At 51.3% G+C, this 20,952-nt stretch overlaps 1 protein-coding gene across 3 annotated transcripts in view; it reads right to left on the bottom strand.

Annotated features, from left to right (window-relative positions):
• CAPZB (capping actin protein of muscle Z-line subunit beta) overlaps positions 1 to 20,952 on the bottom strand; it is a 131,614-nt gene that overhangs the window by 41,315 nt on the left and 69,347 nt on the right. The window lies entirely within an intron of this gene.

Raw genomic sequence — 20,952 nt, 5'->3', positions numbered from 1 at the left:
GCCAGAGAACTCCCACAGGCTCCCATGCTGGGTGGAGCTTCCAGTACTTTCCAGGCCCCCGGCCAAGCATTACCAGGTTGGCTCGTAGAGTCAGCCGTACCTGCTGCAGAGGTAGCCTCCCACCAGGTCCCAGCCCGCCGCGCTCCAGGTGGCTTATCTCAGGGTGACCAGCCTGGAGCCACCTCACGGAGGAGGAGGGCCCAGGGTCTGGGTGGGCAGGGCTGAATGCTGCTGAAGTTGACACACGGGCCTGCGAGGACCCAGGCTGCTGGCCGCCTCCTCCCAACTCAAACATCAATTTCCACCAAAATATTCCAGGAAGGGACGGCAGCGCTTTCAGAAATGGATTCCCTCAGGCGTGAGTCACTTCCATGCTATATTTTCAATGTGCTGACTTACTCGTTTCATGGGCCTGGGTTTATGGAGGCCCCACCATATCGTTTACCAGGCAAGTGGCTGCCAATTGCACCAACAGCCTTTCCAAATGGAAAAGTTAAATCATGTGGCAAAGACACCCGGAAGAGTGGCTCAGCAGAGGGGCTGACAGCTGCAGTGGTTCCAGAAGCCCCCCACCATCAGGAAGACAGGGACAGGGAACACGGCCACCTCAGAGACCACCCAGCCTCCGTGGACTTCTCAAAGGCCCCTCTGCTGACTCTCAGTGTGCTGCAGAACTCAGCCTGTAAGGCACTGTCTGGCACAACCGTACCGATGTGGCCCTGCCTGGCAGCTCACAGAAGTTCTGGGCTCAGTGAAGTGACTGTTTCTCATCCACGGAGCAGCATCAGTCATCGGCCCCCCCAGAAGATACAGCATCACTCACCCCTATAGACAACCCGCTTATTTCCAGAAGTTCTTCTCCATGCAACACCTGCTTGGGTACCTCCCTCCCGCAAACATACAAAGTTAGTCTTGGTGATGATAATATCAAACCCCCTATAGTAGTGCCAAGTGTCTGCCACATATCGCGCACCCGGCTGGGCCCCTCATGCCCGGCATATTGTCTGCTTGAAAGCTCACACTCATCTCGTGAAGTAGGGATGTATTAGCTCGATTTTACGATTAGACAACTGAGGCCCAGAGTCAGTCAGGTGCCCAAGGTCCACACAAGAAGTAAGCAGAAGAGACAGGAACCTCCTCCTCTGAGATGATTCTGGTTTAACAGACAGCTAAGAAGGAAGACAGTGCAAGCCAAAAGCACACTGGTGGCAAATAACACGCCCCATCCCCACCCCTGCTCAGCTATAGATGGCCAGAGAGCCTGGAAGAATGTCCTGGCCGAGGCAAGGAAGAGTTTAACAGCTTCCACCCAGGCAGCTGGGATGTGGAAGTGGCCTTGCTTTCCTGTCGCCAGCCCAGTGAGATGGCCCTGAGCACTTCCATGCCTGCCCATCCTGTTCCCGCTTTCCCTGAGAGTCATTATATATTCTGACGGGCTGCTGCCTTGGCTTACCTGTTGGGCCTTGACTTCTGCCTAGAACCTCATCCTAACTGGGTTGGGGCCCTGACAGTATTTTCCCAATTTATCTTGGATTATGGTAGTAAGCAAACAGGGTCTCAAATAAGACTTCCTGACTCTACTACTTACTGTCCTCACGGCCCTGGGCAGGTCATTCATTCTACTTCTCTACTAAGACTGGATTTCCTCACCTGTAAATTGCGGTATTAACACGAACTCATGGTGGTTTTGGGGATCACACGCGATAACGCAGTGTTCAGTCCAGCACCCAGCACCGGGGAACACATGCACATCAGTAACGACGTGTCGCCACTCCCACTTTCCTGCCCTGCGCTATCATCTGCTGTCTGTCATTCTTGGATGGCAACACCAGCCTAGGCCCCAGCTGAAGTCCCTCTACTGCTCCAGGGCCCTCAAGAACCCAGTCCTTCTTAACCCCAGTTCTGCCTGGACTCCCCACTCCCACCAGTCATGCTGCCCGTAGCTGAGTCCTCCAACACAGGGAAGCTTACAAAATAATGGGATTTGGTATAAAACAGGCTTGACTTCACACCCATCTAAGAGGTTAATCCACAGATCAAAGGTATTTCAATAATTTCTTCCCCGCACTTCAACCACCTGAAGTGATTGTTTAATTTATTTGTTGTCTGTCTCACTCAGAGGATATGGATTTTCTCAGGGCATATGGATTTTCTCAGGGCAGGGACTTCAGCCTTGTTCCCGGTTGCATCCCGTGCCTGCGGCAGCGCCTAACACACAGCAAGTGCTCGAGACATCTGGGAGGGAGGGAGGAGTTCTACAACATGGAACCCCCCAAACACCCATTAACTTTATTTTTAAATAAATTGGTGTGCAGCAAGAATCTTTACCAAGAGTTTGTTGTCGAGAACTAAATCTTGATGGACACCAATGACCAATTTCACTTATGGTTCCAACCAGGCATTCTCCAATATGAACAAACATGATGTAGTGGAAAAGCATTAGACAAAGAGAACGGGAGTTTTAATTAAAATCCTGGCATTTTTATTAGTCTATGACCCTGAGGAGCGTGGCAACGATGACAAGACTAAGACTTCAGAGACCTGAGTTCCAGCCGCTGCTCTGCTATCAACTGGCCACGCAGCCGGGCTCCGCCCAAGGCTGGTCATCTGTCAGGCGCGGGAGGTGAGCAGCATCAGAGACGGACTGGTCTGTGACAGGAGTCTCCCCACTCCAGTGAAAACGATTCAGGTAAAGAAAGACTACAAGCAAAGGGACATCGAGTCCCTCATATGGTTCGATGTATTCATCCTTTATTTGGAAAATGTCCCTTTGGGGGGGGGGGGCATGTTAAAACGTCCTTAATTTTATAAAATGACAGGTTTATTTTGTTTTCGTTTCAAAGGTTGGCAACCCAATGACCTACTCCTCCTCTTTTTTTTTTTTTTTTTAAAATGTTTCTGGCCTGTGAAGTCAAAAAATGTGGCAGCCACTGGTCTAGAAAATGGGATCCAGCCCTCCTCGCCTGCTGAAGTAGATCAAGGTCCTTTCAAAGTAAAGGACTGGAAGGGCCGCCATTCCTCCCCTTTTGTAACTCACGTCCTTCAAAGCACAGAGCTGAGTAAGGCAACAGTGCAAGGGGTTGACCTGTGGTACCAGATGTCATCAACAGCCACTCTTGTTGCCTGCCCAGCCTACTTTCCCCATTTTTGGGCACAAAGCTCTTCATTCCACGCATTAGGCAAGGCCGATCTCCACTCCACCACTGTCCATGGGCAATCGGAGGGCCTCAGTCCCTGGCCTATTCAGGGATGGAGACGTCTTATGAGTTTCCTCTAGGGGCTATGGAGAGAGGTGTGGCTCACCTTCTCTCCACCAGGGAAGCTGGGATGCAGGGGAGGGCCTCGGGCTGCAGCAGGCATCAGGAGAGCACCTGCCTGGGCTTCTAGGCAATGCAGAGCCACAGTGATGTTCTCTGAGCTCCTGGATCCAGTCACCCTTGAAGATCCGCGCCTGGGCTTTTCAAAGTCTATGGTCAGGTGCTGACCAACTTCAGAAGAATATACATCTAAACTGTCACTTAAACAATTATGGCAGTGCACAGAAAACAGAGAAAACTCGCAGATGGCATACCGTTTGCCCCACCATGAAAACCACTGGGGAAGTGATATGGCCAACTTCACCCTAGCAGGCACAATTTTTGCCTTTTGGATAAACCCTCAAGTTGAGCCATATTTTTGTATTCTATTTCCTTCTATCATCCTGTTTCTTCAATCAAAGATAAAATGCTCTGGAAGAATATCTTCTTATTGTCATGGGGATTGAGAAGTGTGGACTACATGGTGTGCCCACAGGATCTGTACCAGAGCAGCTGCCCAAGGGAGCATTAGTCATACTCTGGCACCACCTACCAATCCGTCTGACTCCCTCCCATCCCACCTCTCCACTTCTGCCTGAACCCTCTCAAACAACCACCATCCTATTCACTGCTCTCTGAACATACAAGTTTGCACACGCGTTCTTTCACTTAAAAACCTTCCCCATTTAGGGTTGCTGGATAAAATACGGGATGAGCCAGTTAAGTTTTAATTTCAGATATACAATGAACCTCAAATACACGGGACATATATTTTTATTTGCTAACCTAGCAACCTATCCCCATTCCTCTCTTAAATCCTACGATCCTTCAGGGCCCAGCCCAAATTCCGACTTCTTTATCAAGATGCCAAATTCTTCAGAATTCCTGCAGTAACACTGACGTCAACTGAATCCCAAATGCTTCGGGAACAGCTGTTCTAATACTGCCATCAGCTACCATTCTACTCCTTCCTCGATACTTAACACTCTTCCCCAAGTGCTGACTCTGTGCCCGCAGAGGCAGAGCCCAGGCCCCAGGCCCAGTCCAGCGACAGGCACACTGCGGCGGGTGCTCCCGAACGATTGCTGACTTCCGTGGAAGTGGGTATTAATCCTGGGATCTGAGGTCACGTTATAGACCCAGAATAAGGGCAGTTCATCTTGGTAATCTAGTCAATTAGTTTAGGACTTGCTCCCTACACTCAGCCGCACCCCCACTCCCATCTCTTAGTCACGTCAGATGCTTGGACAGTGGAAGAAATCACATTAAGTCTCATGGATCATGAGTTTGCACAGCAATTTAAATGAAAGGACAGGTCCAAATAAAGCCAAGAGTTCACTTTGGGGTGCCTGTGTCATCTGCTCTGCTGCCTCCAAAGCCAAGGAGGGCCTCTGGTGAGAACACGTGTTGGTGCCGACACCCGAGGGCTGGATGGTTTCTGTCCAAAATGCCCATCTCAGCTGCTTAACAGCCTTTGTAAGGAATTCGCAGATAACACCAAAGGTGTCGGATCCGTCCAGGCTGGAGGGGGATTTAAACTTAATTCCTAGTGACTCGGAATAACGAACAACGCCGCACTGGCCAGGACAGCGCTTCCGTCGTTCTGGTGGTGAGGTTCAGGGCTCCACCAATTTCTCCACTGCCACAAACCCCTTAGTGGGTGCAACCCAGCAAGGAGGAACCACTATGCCCTTCACGACCGATCCCCTCACCAGGGCCTGGGGACCCCTGGAAAGATGGGGGTGGGGTTGTAAAGCGAACTCAGGCAGGAAGAGAAGAAATCCCAGAAGCTAGAGGAGAGGCTAGGGTGCCGTGAGCGACTGCCTCAGGGGACGCCTTAAACAATGAGGATCTGGAGGAGGATGGAATAGTGAATGCCCTGGAAGCATGTGCCAGGCACTGTACTACAGAAGCTCACCTCCTTTCATCCTCCAAACAGCCCCGGGTGTAGACACGGTTACCATCCCTACTTTAAAGAGGGGAAAGCAGGGCCTTAGAGAAATAACTTACCCGAAGTCACAGAGCTACAAGCCAATGTCTGAGAAAGGACACGGGAGATACGTTAAAAAAAATTACATCCACTCTTGCTGTTGCCCCAAACTGAATACTTTTCTACTATCTAACCCAACAGCTGATCACATGAAAAGAGATACAAATCAGAAGTTTCCGGCCACAAGTGAGGTTTGCGTCTGTGCCGCCATATGGTTCTACTTTGCCTCTTCCTCTTCTCCATTAGTTATTAATGTTGAAAAAAATTGTTCAACCAGAAAAAGAAACTTGAGATGAACCCTTAAAAAAAGCACAAAAGCCAGACCAGCTCAGCTCCACGGATAATCTAATCCGCGGCGCCTTTGTCTTGAAGGAGCGCACCCTTGTACCTCGGCTTTTTAAAAAATGGCCAAATGAACACATTCCATCTTTTGATCTGCCCGCTGGCTGAGAGCCTGCCACCAGAGAGATAAGAATCGAAAACAGACCCTGATCACCGCGTCGCACACTCAGATGAGTAATGGTGGTGCAATCAGGGCTCGGCAGAGTCCTGGCTGGCCCCACTCCCCGCAGTGAGGGGAGCCCACTCCCCAGCGGACGGCAAAAGCTCAGGACACTGGGTCCCTCCGGGTGGCCAGCAGAGGGCTCTGCTTACAATTTATTCCTTTTATTTTTCCCAAGGCCCCAAACTTTCCCCTTCTTTCCCTAGTAAACATAAAAAAGAAAATAAAGAGAGTGTGTTTAGTGACACACATGCTAGTGTCAGAAACATAATCTACAGTGCAGCATTCTGGAAAACTCCAACCTGGAAATAAAACTTGAGTTCAAACCCTTGCTCTGCCACTCCCTGGCTGAGTATAACCTTCCGGAATCTCAGAACTGGGAACTACAACACCCTCCTCAAAGAGGAATTCATTCCACTCAATAAATGCTGAGTGCACATGCCATCTGAGGAGGGGGTTCAGGGGCAGAAGATGGACACATGCGGCCCTCTCTCATGAGGCGTGCTCCAGCCACCAGAAAGAGTTAAGGCACAGGAGCCATCTCGAGTGGCAAGGGCTGTGAAGCAAACCTGATGGGGACGGGAGACTAGGACTGTGGGGATCCAGGGGTCCAGAAGGTGGCACAGGATGGTACAGGAAAGGACGACTGTGGGGATCCAGTGGTCTAGGAGGTGACAGAGAGATGACACAGGAAAGGAGGACTGTGGGGATCCAGTGGTCTAGGAGGTGACAGAGAGATGACACAGGAAAGGAGGACTGTGGGGATCCAGGGGTCCAGAAGGTGGCACAGGTGGCACAGGGAAGGACAACTGTGGGGATCCAGTGGTCTAGGAGGTGACAGAGAGATGACACAGGAAAGGAGGACTGTGGGGATCCAGTGGTCCAGAAGGTGGCACAGGTGGCACAGGAAAGGACATCTGTGGGGATCCAGTGGTCTAGGAGGTGACACAGAGAGGACACAAGAACGAAGAAAAGCAGTGGCACTGGAAGCAGAGGGAAGAGCGGGCACAAAGGCCCCAAAGGGGAGTATACAGAAGAGAGGGGCATAAGTGTGGCTGGAATGGGACTGGGGCAGGTGAGGCAGTGCCTGTGGGCCACTCTAAGTGTGTTTTAAATATTTATAATAGGTAACAGTCACACAGGTCAAAATTCAAAAAGGTACAAGAGCACATGCAAGGGATAGCCTCCCTCCCACCCATCCCTGCCTCCTCGCAGTGATGGGCTTGGAGGCTGGAGGGTCCCTAGCTCCCAGGTGGAAAGGAGGATGCACTCAAGGACCAGCCCATCCATCTATGTGGGCATGGGCAGCCTCCACAGCCTAGGGGAGATGAGAGACGCCCCCCGCCCCTCACGACCGCTCAGTGCGGAGGAAGCACAAGTCCTCCCCGGGTTCCCTGGCAGCAGCTTTGATACAAGGACCTTAGTTTGTCATCAGGAACACTTTGGGCCATGGAAGCATAGTTTTCACATGAACCGATCTAGGAGTTTTCAAGCGATTTCATCTAATGCCTTTCTGAGTGTGGCTGCCCCGCTGTAAGGAGACAGCACCTTCAAGCCCGCAGCCCCACCCTGTCCTGTAAGTCACACTCAGACGGTTAAGCTTATCTTCGATGGGAAGGAGCCGATGTTCCAAGAGACTCAGGCACCAGCGGACCTAAGTGAGCAGAAGAGGAACCCAGGGGCCTCCACTGACCTCCAGGGAGCCTTGCTCACCCTGAGGGGCATCAAAATACATCAGCACAGCATAAAAATCACATGAGCTCATGTCATTAAGCACCTGCTCTGAGGCGAGGCTGGTGCCCTGCATGACCCCATGAGCTGGGCAACTGTCTTCTGAGGCAGGACTGGCGGTGCCCTCCTCACTGTGCGGATGAGGAAACCCAAGTGCAGGAAGCTGCCCATGACGCTCACATAGCTAGTGGGATGGGCAGCGGAACGGGAATCTAAACTCAAAATTCTGCTGCAGCTCTTCCAAAGCACGGGACCCCAGGGCCAAGGAGAGGCGCTCCCACCCTCCAGTCGCGCTCAGAGGAAAGGGGGTGACAAGGGAAGCGAATCGGGGAGAAACATGGGTCTGTGTGGACCAAAGCCCCCCTTCCCAGGCAGCGCTGGAGCACACACAGGAGCCAGTGCCTGAGAGGGACTGCCCTGAGGGGCCCCTGCTGCTCCGCCTGCCCTCCCCCCCACCCCCCCACCACCCTCCCACATGCGCTGCAGCCACTCCTGGACCGTGGGCAGGGACCCTGCGCTCCCCACCCTGCACAGAGCCTGGCGAGAAACGGGCACTGGGCACCTGCTGTACCAAAGGCCTCTCAGCCCTCCACCCCCAACACCTCACACAAGGGGTGCGTGTGGGCCCACCTCCTACTTCAGATCCAGCCTCTCTCCCAAGTGAGCTATCACTCAACTCTGAGAATATTCTTTAAAAGCACAGACTGCAGTCTCCATTTGAAGACTATAAAATGTAAGACATACTATTAATGAGAACATCGCTAAATGTAGGTGTTAAGTGTAAGAAGCGATTTCTCAATTTGAGAAACATTGAAATGAGAGTGAACCGTGCACCTTAAATTCGCGGCGCTGGTACACGGGGTCCGCTAGCAGACTAAGTATTGCTCCCAGTAGGCACACAGCTGTTGGCTGGGGTTATGGTCGCTTCGGGTCCAGCACAGATGAAGCTGGCCAGCAGGGCCAACATTAGGAAACTGTTCTTGACCAACAAATGTTTTATTCTACTTAAGAATTTTTCACATGCCATTAACAACAAAGAGCTTTCTCAAGAAACAATAAACCCCCCTCTCCCTTTCTTTTCTTAAGCAGGTGCCCCAAACCACCCCGGAGATAAATAATAAAATAAAGGCAAACTTCCTGGGCTGGGTTTCAGCCATTCATACTCAAGACTCAAAAGCTCTGCCTTCTGGAAGCTCACGGCCTGGAATAAGAGGCCAGAATGGTTTTCTAAAGGAAGGGTCAGGACAAAGAGAAGACAAATTGAAAGGAGAAACTAAAATCACTATATGTGAGTCAACCTCACAGGCACAAGGCTCCCGTTGTCCACATGTAACCTTACGCTTCCCTGAAGGGGATGAACAGGCCCTCAGAGCCTAATTAAATTAACCGTTCCCTGGCCAGGAGCATCCGCACAGAGAGACATCAGGGTCTTTCTAGGCCGCCTGCTTCTCTTAATTAAGGGCTAGTCCCTGAGGGATAGAGCACAATACACAAGCACCTTCAAGAAGCCAGAGGCAGAAACTCACTGGATCTAAGTTATCCTGGACTTGATACTGAGCCCTGCACGTAGCCCCCAAAGCTGGTACTAGAAGCTGCCACAGAGAGCAGGTGATGTCTCGGCCTAGACAGCAGCATGGAGGCAGGCTCGCTGACTCAGTGCAAGCCTCCCACCACAGCCTCACTGCTCTGACAGAAGCGCTGGTCCCTGCCCCCCTACCCAACATCTGAGCCCCTCCCACCGCAGCCTCACCACTCTGACAGGAGCGCTGGTCCCTGCCCCCCCAACCAACATCTGGGACAATCTCTCCACACCACAGCCACCCTCTCCACCAGAATCGTTTGTCCTTCTCCCAGCACCACCCAATGACCCCCAGTTATCCTGAGGTCCACCTCCTCCAGGCATTCCCAGAGCCTCCTTGGTGGAGGCAACTCCACCCATCTATGAGCCCTGGTCCATGCTCCTACAGGGCTGTACAAGACTCGGTCTTGGCCTCACAGATTCAGGACAGGGTGTCCTTCCTCTGGGCGGGGATGAGACATCTGGCCCGCCCTGTGCCCAGCGTAATGCTGGCAGGGCTTCCTCAGTGTTGGTGGGACCATGTAGAATTGTGGAAAAGTAGGGCTACCCAGCTTGAGTCCTCATCTTTTGAAGCCCAGTCGGCCTCAGTGGGGAGCAAGCTCCCAAAATGTTTTGTTTTGTTTTTTTGGTCCATTGAGGCATTTTATTTGCACGTATGTATTATATCCCTAGAAAAAGAATCCCAGGATTTTCCCTCCTGTTTCTGTCTTGCTTCTTCATGGTCCATGATGCCAGCTGAGGTGGTTAGTACAATGAAACCAAACTGACGGGACGGGAGTAAGTTATTCTGCCATTTTTCTTGATCTTTCAGTTGCACCTGAAATCTGCGGCTGATCCCTCCACACTTGTTTAATCTGCCAGTGACGTTCACAACAATCATCCCAGCTCTGTGGTCATCAGTGATCTCAGACCTGCCAATGGAACCACACTTCACCATCACAGTCAGAAACCGGATGACGACCCCCAGAGCACGGCCTAGTGAGAACGTCATCTGCGTCTCTTCTCGGCACTGCTGATGCTCGAGAGCATCAGCTGGCACATTCACGAGCACCACTGTGGCAGCACAGAGATGGCAGAAAGAGCGCAAATGTTCTTCGGTGCCTCTCCAGGAGATGGGACTACGGGCCTGGCTGGGTGGGTAGGGGTAAGAGTGAATGAGAGAGAGAATGGGCGAGAGACTGATGATCTGGGATGGCACGGCATCCCTGAGACCACTGGTCCCACAAGACGGATGGAGACTCAAGCTCTCTCACCCCAGGGGTGTGGACTACCACCCTGCCAGGACCTGTGGGGCTGGGCCTGCCCCTCACACTCCACACGGGTGCCTCCTGAAGCCGAGCCCACAGCCGTCCCTGCAAGAGGAAGGTGAGCATGGACACTGAGCCGTGATCCGCTTCCTGGACATCCCTCGGTCCTGCTTTCTCAGTCAATGTTGTTAACGTATTATCATATCGGCTGCATTCTTATAAACCACTTTAAATCTTTCTGGGGAAAAAGACCAGGTAAAAACACATGAAGAAAACTCTTTTTATAAGACGATCTTTTTGCTAAGACACTGAGTTTTATGGGCAGGATGGGACCTTCATCCACTTAATATTATAAAAGCTTTGACCCTAATGACAACAAATGTTGTTCTAAGTGCTCACTATGCACGAGGCACTCTTCTAAGCACGTGACACACTCTCTCACTTCATCATTACGGCAACCCTGTAGGAGGCAGTGGTGTTACTGTTATCCCAAATTATCATCAGTTACAGATGAAGACACTGAGGCACAGGTAGATTAAGCACTTGGCTAAGGTCACAGAGTTAGGAGGTGGCAGAGCAGGTCAAGGAAACGCGTGCAATCCCACCCCAGAGCCAGAGAGCCCTCAACCACTCAGCTGGTGTCACCTCTAGCATGTTGCCAGGCAAGTAACTGAGGGACAAAAACATTTAAGCTGGAAGAATCATCAACTGAATGGTGGCAGAGAGCAGCACTTGGCAAAGGGGGTTTTTGCATCATTAGGTCAGCATGAATTTCACTCCTAAACACCACCAGAGGGTAAAGCAGTGAGGTCGAATTGCAGAGGATAATGGAAAACTCAGTCCATTTCCTCATCACCAGAGGCTCTGGTTTAGGCCCAGCCTCAGGCTTTAGACTTTCCTTAAGGCTCTGAGTGGGTTGCCATGGAGTACATAGAGTAAGACTCTGCTAGGGAAATCTCTGACAAGAGGGCATAGGCCCCTGAATGAGAAGCGAGCTGCAGACAGGGCAATGCAGCGAGATGCAGAAACAACTGCTCTTCACCGCTCATCGGGGAGCGTCACCATGGCTGACGAGGACAAACCACTGGACAGTCATCCACATGACACGGCGGAGGGGAAAGTCCAGGGAAATCACGTGTCCAGCTGAGCAGTCAAGGGACAGCCGTGGAGAAATGTGACAAGGAATCGCTAAGCCAGGCCAAACACGGGCGCAGACAACTCAGGAAGCATTTCCAATTGTGAAACCCCACGAACACCCTGAAGTTCAACAGGGTTTCCCCAGATCCCAAGATGAGGCAGGGTCCACCTGTGCGTGTAGACGGACCAAACCATTCTCACCACCACCTGCTGTGGCCTTGCAATGAGCCAGGCTCATCCACTCACATCCACTCCTTAGAGCCACCCTGGGAGGCCAGTGACCTCTGAAGCAGCAGCAGAAGCTCAGACCCACACAGCCACTGAGTCACATGCCAGAGTCCCAGTTCTTTCCACCACTATTCTCCCCAAACTCTCAAGGCGGCAAACTACTTGACATCGCCCACCATCTACCAGAAGTCCAGCGATACTGCTGGTTCCTGTGCAGCGGACATGTTCCTGCCGTTTGCGTGTCTGAGTGGGGGTGGGGAACAGCACTGAGGCGCCACGTCTTGTGAGGCACACCCAGAACAAGGCGGTGGCTCCCTTAGCACAAAAGTCATCCTGGCTGACTGGCCGCAACATTTCACCCTGAATTCCTTCCATCCGATGGATGTCTCATCAGGTTTTGTTTTAATTTCACTGAGTCATCCAGAGAAAATGACCATACATAGACAAGAAAAAAATCTGTAACTCTTCCTATTGGGGAAGCAGTCAGCTCCACTCAGGAGCAAATGGTGTGTCCCCTTCGATGGCTGGGTCTTCCAGGGCCAAGAGCTCCTCTGTCTCTCCACTCTGGCTCATTATGAAGTGAAACTCAAAGCTGCGGCTCCAGACCCACTGATTAAATACAGCGTCCCCACCCTCCAGGAGCTCAGAGTCTCAGGAGAGAGAGGCTCAGATGCAGCACTGCGTGCTCTGTGCCCCGATGGACCGAGCAAGTGCTGGAGGCTATGGAAATGCAGAGGAGGGCCACCCAGAGCTTCTCTGGAGGTGAGGAGATGAGGAGCAGCAGGCGGGCGGGAAGACGTCTTGAGGAGATAGAGCCAGCTGAGTTGTAAGAGTGAAGCATGAGTGTGGCAGACAAGGTCACAAAGCAGCCTGTGGGACTGAGGTGCAGTGGGAGTGCCCGCTGGGTCACGCAGTGCAGCGTGGAGTGCAGACGCAACGGCCGCACAACTCTGCGATATGCTAAACCACAGAATGTACACTTTAAAAGGGGGAATTCTATAGTATGTAAATTATGTCTCCATAAAGCTGTTGTTGTTGATTTTTTTTTAAAAAGTGAATCAAGAGAGAATCTTCCAGGCAGAGAGTACAGGTATATCCAGAGAACTTGAGCTCAGTGTAAATGTAAAAAGAACTAACTGAGCTCTTCAGGAGACGCTCAGGAGTGTGTTAGGCGACCTTAGTCTAGGGCAGGACAAAGTGACTCTGGCAGCAGGCACCGGGGCGGGGTGCCTGTCTCTCTCAGGTGTAGCTGACTGCTGCCCCTACAGCCCAGAGCTTCCCTGAAGCAAATACACTAATGCAGACATCGTAGAGGACACACCCCCAGCCTGAAGCCAGAGCTGGGTCTGCGACAACACGGGACTAGGTGACTGGACGAGCCGCAGCCGCCCCTGGTCTCAGCCTCCTCTCCTCCAAAACGGACCAAGGCAGACGAGAGGTGCCTGTGGGGTGCTGGTGTAGAGGGAGGCGCTCAAGGTGACGAGTGAGAGCGGAAGTCTGGGCCCTCCACTGTCTGTTTCATTCAAGGTTTGTATAAGATTTAGTTTGTAAAGAAGGCTCCATTGACTTTAAAAATGTCTGAAAACCACTAGACTAGATGACCAAGAACGTTCATTTTAGTTTTAGGATCCTACAAAGTTTCACAGTTCAAGACTTAGTCTATTTACTTATTATCTCTATAACCATCCAGAAAAGGGCTTTATGAGCTAATGCAAGGTTTGTGATGTTCTTCCTGAAACAAAACATCTACTGAGCAAGGACCCACGTGAGATGCAAAACCAGCTAAGGCCTGGGCCTGCCTCCGAGGTGCACAGCCTTAGACACAGACAGAAACGGCGAATTATCCACACCACGAGGAAGAAGGAAAAGGCTGTGACCGTGTGAGTTTCTCCCCTGAATTCCATGCTCAAACTTAAAATTCTCAGGAAATTTCTCTGTTTATATACAGAACCCAAAGTACCTCCCTTCTCTCTTCCAGGAGTGATCTCCTGGCCCCAGGGCCCCTCACCCCATCTCGATTCACCAAGTTTCTCCTACTGCCCATAGCATGGGTATCAACTTCAGCGTCCCCTTCATTCACCTGCGCCCTCGTCCCCGGCAGTCAGCACAGTTAAAGGGGCCAGGCTTCTGCCAGACAGCCCCAACGACAAACCCCAAGGGACACACAGGCCCCTCCACGGCCCGGCCCACATCCCTGGCCTGTTCCAAATGTCAGGGAAAGCAGGCTGAGCACGCCACCCTCTTCTCAAGTGGTTTTAATCTGGTTCCCCAGTGAGATGTGTCCTAGCGGGTGGCCCAGGCACTCCTCATCCAGGGCTGGCACCTGCCGAGCGGCACAGGGGCTCCTGACGGCTCCTGGGAAGGACACGCTTTCTGCCTCCTCGGGTCCTGGGAAGCGGAATCTCTCTCCGGCTCACTTTTATGTCCCACACCTCCGATCAACCAAGGCAGGATCTGACTGAGACTCTTCAGACCTCCTCAACGGAAGCTCTCCAAGTATTTCATAAAACACTGCTCTCTGGGGTCCACCAGCAACAGGATGCCACACGGTTCCTGAAACACAGCAGCTGGACAGACCTCTGACTAGAAAATTCTATCAGGGCAAGGCCAAGGAAGGGGTCTTTGTGCATTTCACATGAAAGATGTCTTCCGGCTCCAGTTGACAAGAACCCAGTATCTTCTCCACCTCAGGAGAGCTTAGCCTTCTGCTACTGTACCCTGGTTCTTACCTAGCTCACGTTCCTTCCAAAGTGCCTGCCTGACCTGGCGGTACTGCTGCCCACTTAACAGACCACGGGAGGACTAAGCTCTTTTGTTCATTTTGCCCAGAGTGAAAGCAAAATGACACTGCAGCCCCTCATCCACCTAGAAGATACCACAGCCTGGACACCAGGAGCAGCCACTGCCATCTCCCAATGCCCTGAGGAGATACACACATCAAGGTTAACAAAAAAATGACCAATGAGCGGCTGCACAAATAATCCCAAAGAGACTTAAATTTCCTGTGCATAGGCAGAATAAAAACCATAAAGGGAAAAACTTTCCCCAAACAAAAGCGGGGCTTTCAAGGAGACTTGCTGAGCAGCAAACATTCTGGAAAGATGGAATTTTAAACACAAACACAAAAGGGCAGAGATTTGAGGCAGAAGAGCTGTGCACACAGCTGGGAGGCCCTTAATTAGGGAAAGATTTGCAAAGCCTGTGGAGCATCGGCAACTCTCCCCATGGTCTCGGAATGGAAAGAATGTGGAAACCAATGGGTAACCCACAAGTTCCAGTTCTGCTTGACACTCTCATCCAAAATGAAGCATGCGGTCTTGTTCCTCGACACCTCTTCAGTGGTCCCGGGGATCCTTTACAGCCACAGAAGAGATCCACCTGGCTGGATTGTCCCCTTCCTAAGGGTGCTTCCCACGCACAGCACACAGGAAAGCTCTTCTGTCAAGGGGTCCTAAGGCAGAAACATAACTCAAGGGAAAACTAAACACCCCCTCAGACCTGGGGGCTGTATTTTTTGTTTGCCTATATTAATGGCACTTTCACAAGTGTTTCCAACGGACTTACACACCCTGCACATGGCCAGATGATCTGTAATAAAACAGAAAAATGATATCCCCCTGCTGCACCCAGAGGGAACACCTGCCCATACGACTCCCGAGCGGCGGAAGCAGTGGTTTTCCCCAAACAGCCGACACCCATGTCGATACACTTTTTTGGGGGACGGCACAATGTTCAACGCGGCATTGGGCAGTCTTTTTAAACAGGTAATTTAAAGATATCCTGTGTCCCCTAGCAGTTATGAGGAGAGTTCCCAAATCTTAAGTTATAAGGATAATAAGGATCAGGAGCAAAGGCACAGACTCTGCACCCATCTCCTCCAAAATCTAGGCGTTCAGGAAAAAGGGAAAGTTGGGAGTTTCCTTTGGGTTCCCTTGGGAGCAGCAGCTGTCACCAACCAGAGCTCAGGAGGCACTTGACAGGGCACCTGAATGACCTTATTCACAAAGTCCTAGGTCCCTGTGACATCAGACAGATAAAGGCAGGTGGCACTGGCGACTCCTAAGAACACTGGGTCTCAACAGAGCCAGCAAGGTCCCTGCCTCCCAGGAAGGACTGATGTGGGCTCTTCCAGAGGCAGGCAGCCGGGGGAGTAATCTAGGGAAATGACACACTTCCCAGCTCTAATCTTAAAACTGCAGATAATCCATCTCTGTCCTTTCCCTTATTTATCTGGCAAGTCTGAGTGGCAACTAAAAGCTGATCCTCAGCAAAAGTCGAGTGCGTGCCCATCACCTTATTTGGCAAGGGACCCATGAGGTCTGAGCCAATGCCCAAAGCTTACTAGACATCAATTCACAAGTTCTAACTGCACAGAACATACTGCCCCCACTCAATCCTGGACCAGCCAGCTCCTTTCCTAGCACCCTGTTAGAGTGTGTCTCGGGCTTCACCTAGTCTGAGAAGCTTTTCCTGAAACCAGCCAGCAAGGGTAGGCTCGGTGCCCCTCCATGGTGCTCCCACAGTGTTCTGTGTTTCTCTCCACTGGAATCCCTGTATTCTGTCCATGCGGGTATCTGCTTCCTCCACAACTAGGAGCTCTTTAAAGACACAAACATTATCATGCTTATCACTCTAACCCCAGGGCTTCAGCTCAGACTCTAGCACTCAGCAGGGCTATGAGCACACCTTCACTGACTGTCTATCATGTGCCACATGCTGAGGACAAAAAGGGGAACAAAGCAGGCAAGATCCCTGCCCTCAGAGAGCTTAGCGGGCAGTGAAACAGTCATGTAATTAGGCAATTCCAGCCGGGAATAAAGGCCACTGCTGGGGTCACAAAGTGGGACACGGTGGGGAGTGAGGCCCAAGCAGAGGCTTGAAAGATAAGGAAGAGCTGGTGTGGAGATGTGTTCCCAGTAAATGGGACAGTATGTACAAAGATCCCACAAGACAGAGCATGGGGCCTTTGGAAGACCCTATAGCTGGTCAGTATGGCTCAAGTAGAGGGGTCTTGGGGGAGACAGGAGGAAGAGGATAGGGTCAGACCAAGAGTTCTGAAACCTAGATTATTCTCTGGGCTGGATCCTGACGACAGTGTGGAGTCATGAAGGGCCATAGAGGGTCAGGATCAGAACTGCATTTTGGAAAGGGTACTCTGGCTGCAGAGAGTGAGATGGGGTGGGTGGGGCGCTACAGGCAGGGAGGTCCAGAGGCTGTTAGAATCATCCAGTAATCAAGGGTAGCGTAGTTGCAACAAATGTGCACTGTTCTAAAACGAGGATAAACATACTTTCACCGACAGGCTGGATGGAGGTGGGCGGCACTCTTTAAAAGTGATCACTTTGGGCCCATGGAACCACATGTGTCACTGGCCTCCAACAGCTCGAGCTGCACCCAGTGCCCCTGAGACCTGGACTCCCAGATGCAGTTCTTCCATGTGGCACACCCTGCTTAATGCCTTCACTGTTAAGCCCAAGAGGCAAAGAACCAGAGGTAGTGGCATTAAGGCCACCTGTTATTGTGAGAAGATCTCAGCATCGTATGCCCCATTCCTGGCCGGAAGACAGCACCAGCTCCTAGAGCCTAATCAAGAAGCGCTCACCCACCAACCTGTCCTCACAGGAGAACGCAGCCTGCTTCTGACAAGGGACGTGCTCCTCCGAAAGGACAGCTGAATTGTAATGGGAAAGGCGAGGACTTCAAGCTCCCGTGACTGGATTTCTCCTCCACTCACCACATGTTGTCATAAAAGCCGAGGAGGAGAGGTCACCATCATCTCCTTTTCCTTCGTCACAGCAGTTACACTGTCCACTGAGCACTGACGTGCACCCAATGCTGCCCTAAGCAAGCCACATACTGCTCCTTTCATCCTCACAACTGTGCTCTGTGAGAACGAGGGAAAGTCATAATTGCCTCCATTGTACAGATGAGGAAACTGAGGCACAGAGGACCTAAAGAGCTTACTCAAAGTCACCTAGATATTCGGGGCACCCAGCTAACCAGAACCAGCTAACTCAGAACTCTGGTGATCTTAAAGACTCGCATTGATTTCCTGCTTCCTGCTGGGACCATCAGCCCTGGATACAGGAGCCAAGGTCTCCTGAGTTCCATCTCGGCTTTATGAGGCATCTCTGTCTCTTTCATCTCTCTGCCTCAATTACACAGCTCACAAAGTATAATATGAAGAGTCCTCTCAGAGTTCGGGGATGGGTGGGTTTACTGGCTCACTAACTAATATTTACTTAGCATCAATGACGTGCCCAGGTACTGTGTAGGGTCTGGGGATAAGGATAAGCATCATTCCATTCCACAGATGCTTCAAAGCCAGAGGGTCTTTGGTGCTAATAATACCAAATTATAGCACACAACTAACAGGAAGTGCTTTAAGACAACTTCTGTTGAGTAACACAACCTGGGGATGTGGCTTCCCCTAACATGCAGTGTTTAAAAGTATGAAGCCCAATGAAGCTGGTATGAAAATACTGGGAAAAGTAGTGAGCAACTTTAAAGTGGCTGACGCACATCTCTACTCCCAACTTATATTCAGCACAGTCGGAAAGGGGGGAAAACCCACTTCTACGAAGGATGATCCTTTCTAGCCTGGGGCAAACCTCCTAAAGGGTTTTGTTCTGAACCAAGAGTGTTATTTTAGCTTCCAGTCAATAATAATTAAGTGTGCTTATACATTCCAGAAAGAGGGGAGAGGGAGATTAACGATAATCAAATCTCTTCTGTATTTGGCTTCAAATCTCTCCTTCGAGTGGCCTGCTGTCAGATACTCATTCCAAAGCCGCCATCTGACAAAACTCCTACCACCACCATCTGTAACACCAATTCTGGTCTCAGCTTGGAAGTTTCAATTACATAAAAGGTAACAGCCCACCAGGACCTGAAAGTCTGGAGTTTTACAAGTGCTTTTCATACCTCTTCTCCTGCACACCAAGCATCTAGAATTTGGTGGGTAATCATTTGCAAAGGGGGGCCATAGGGCTGGACAGCCCCTTTGTGAGGCCTCTCACAGGCAGACTCTGTGCATGCTGTGACTGACAGGGTCTCTAATGAACCCTAATTGTTAGTGTGACAGGCGCAGGAAGGCAGCAACAGATGTGGCAAAGGGACAACCACAAACCGTCTGACTAATGAATAAAAAGTGTCCGGCCTGATGAGGGCCAATGACCCAAAAAAGGAGGAGGGCGGAATCATTCCTCACCCCTGCTCCCTTTCTGAAGCCCTGACTCCTTTATGCGAGCAACGGGCAGCCTGTGGGTGTACTGGAAGGCAGCTCGCCTCCAATCTCCCAACAAAAAAGGAACAGGGACAGCGATGCCACTCAGTGGCGGCAGCCTGGGCACGGGGATCACGTGATCGTTACCACGGACGCTGTGTCTCCATCCTTTAACACGGAAGGCTAGACCAGGACACACTGTGAACGTGGGAAGGGAAAGCTACACTCTACGAAGACTGAATAACTTCTTGCTTGTGCTAATTTTGTGAAGATATCAGTATTCAGAGTCAGCTGCCCACTCGTGACCTGCAGTGACAAGGAGAAAGCTGTTCCTGGAGAAGCTGCGGGCAGACAGCTTGGTGGGAGAAGAAAGGCCTGGGGTCGATTCTGACTGCTACTTCCTAATTAGCTGGAAGGCTCTGACCAACTCATTAAACCTCTGTTTCCTCATCTGTAAAAGGGGGACAGAAGACTAACCTTGTGGTGTGCAGTTTAAATAAACTAAGTATGTCAAAGGTCTATAACAGTAACTGGCATCTGATAGCCATCGATGAAAAACCAGGATACCAGCAGGGTTTTTACTCATTCGTACAATGGCCACATCAAACTTGTGCAAGTCTGCTGTGACCTCAGAACTCCAGGCAGACAGTTACCATAGCCAGGTGCTATGCTAGAAGCTTTACATATATGATCTCTGGGTCTGTCTCAAGGTTACTGTCAACATGTGCATCTTCTAGATGAGGAAACAGAGGCCGAGAAGTCACACAGCTAAGATGTGATGAAGATGAGAGCAGGGTTTGTTTGGGCTTTTCAATTTCAAGGTGCTCAACCATATTCCATCCCAATGCTCCTAAATGGACATTTCAGGCATCCACTCTCAGACCAACAGTCACCCTAAAAACCCCTAACCAAGAATTTTACAGAACCTCGATCCCCAAGCATACTAAAATAGGGTTTTTTTAACTTGGCAAATAAAGGGAGTGTGGGGCAGGGGGGGCAGACCATTAAATACCCAATCTGTTCCAAGGAACATGCAAAATAAATGGGTGCTCTGCTTCTGGCCCATCCCAAACTCCCCCTCGCTGGCTGGTGGCACCTCGCAGGCATTTTCTGCCTCAGGGGCAGGAACGGGTAGCAGCAGGTGAGGTGCTAAAATCACGTCCCCACCGTGAGGAACACTCAGGAGAGGCAGAGAGGGAGAATGCCACAGAACAGGGGACCACTGCTGGGTGACTGTGAACGACCCTCAGACATGGACTTGGGGGCTTTCAAGCTGAAGAGAGGGGTGCCTGGGGGTTCCACCGGCAGTGTGGGGCAGGCAGGGGAGACTAGAGGTGTGGGCTCAAGACAAGGACAAGAGATTCGCAGTCTCGATCACGTGGAAGTGTAAACTGAAGAGACGGCCCAAGAAAGCAGGATCTGGACAAGAGAAGGCATCCTGAGGGTTCAGAGTTCACAAGTGGCCTGTGCTGGGTGACATACAGGTGCTGGTGTGCACTTCTGGGTGGCTGACGCGAAGGTGCTGAGGTCAAATGACCCGTGGGGCTACAAGGTCGGCTGGCTGGTCCTTGGACACGGGGATCAGCCTTAAGACCAACCCCCCACCCTCGTCAGACTGTCGAATCACTTTATTTAGTTTTCCTCTGGGGCTTCCAAAGAACTCCGAATGATAACTGGGAGCAGTGATGCATTCGGGGACCGGAAGCAGGGAGAAAGGTGCCTGCCACAGCAACCAGGAAGAAGAGTGGAAGAGACCCACCCCAGCCGGGGAGCCTGCCCCCTGCCAGGCAGGAGGGACACATGACATTGGACTGCCCCTCCCTCTGAGGAATGACAAACCCAGTGACATGAAACAAGCAGCCACATTCCCACTCTGACCTCCTCTACTAGCTTTGGGATTGAGGGCAGTGGTGTTTCCCAGTGTTCTGTTCAGGAATCCTCACCTTGACCGTTCAGAGAAGGTGGGGGGACGGTTTTCATGACCACCTAAGATGCCTCAGTGGAGGGCCTTCTCAGC

This window comes from Equus quagga, chromosome 5, assembly GCF_021613505.1.
Source record: "Equus quagga isolate Etosha38 chromosome 5, UCLA_HA_Equagga_1.0, whole genome shotgun sequence".
Lineage (NCBI taxonomy): Eukaryota > Metazoa > Chordata > Mammalia > Perissodactyla > Equidae > Equus > Equus quagga.
Note: the sequence above shows the minus strand (reverse complement) of the source record. Positions and strands in the feature narration are given on the sequence as shown.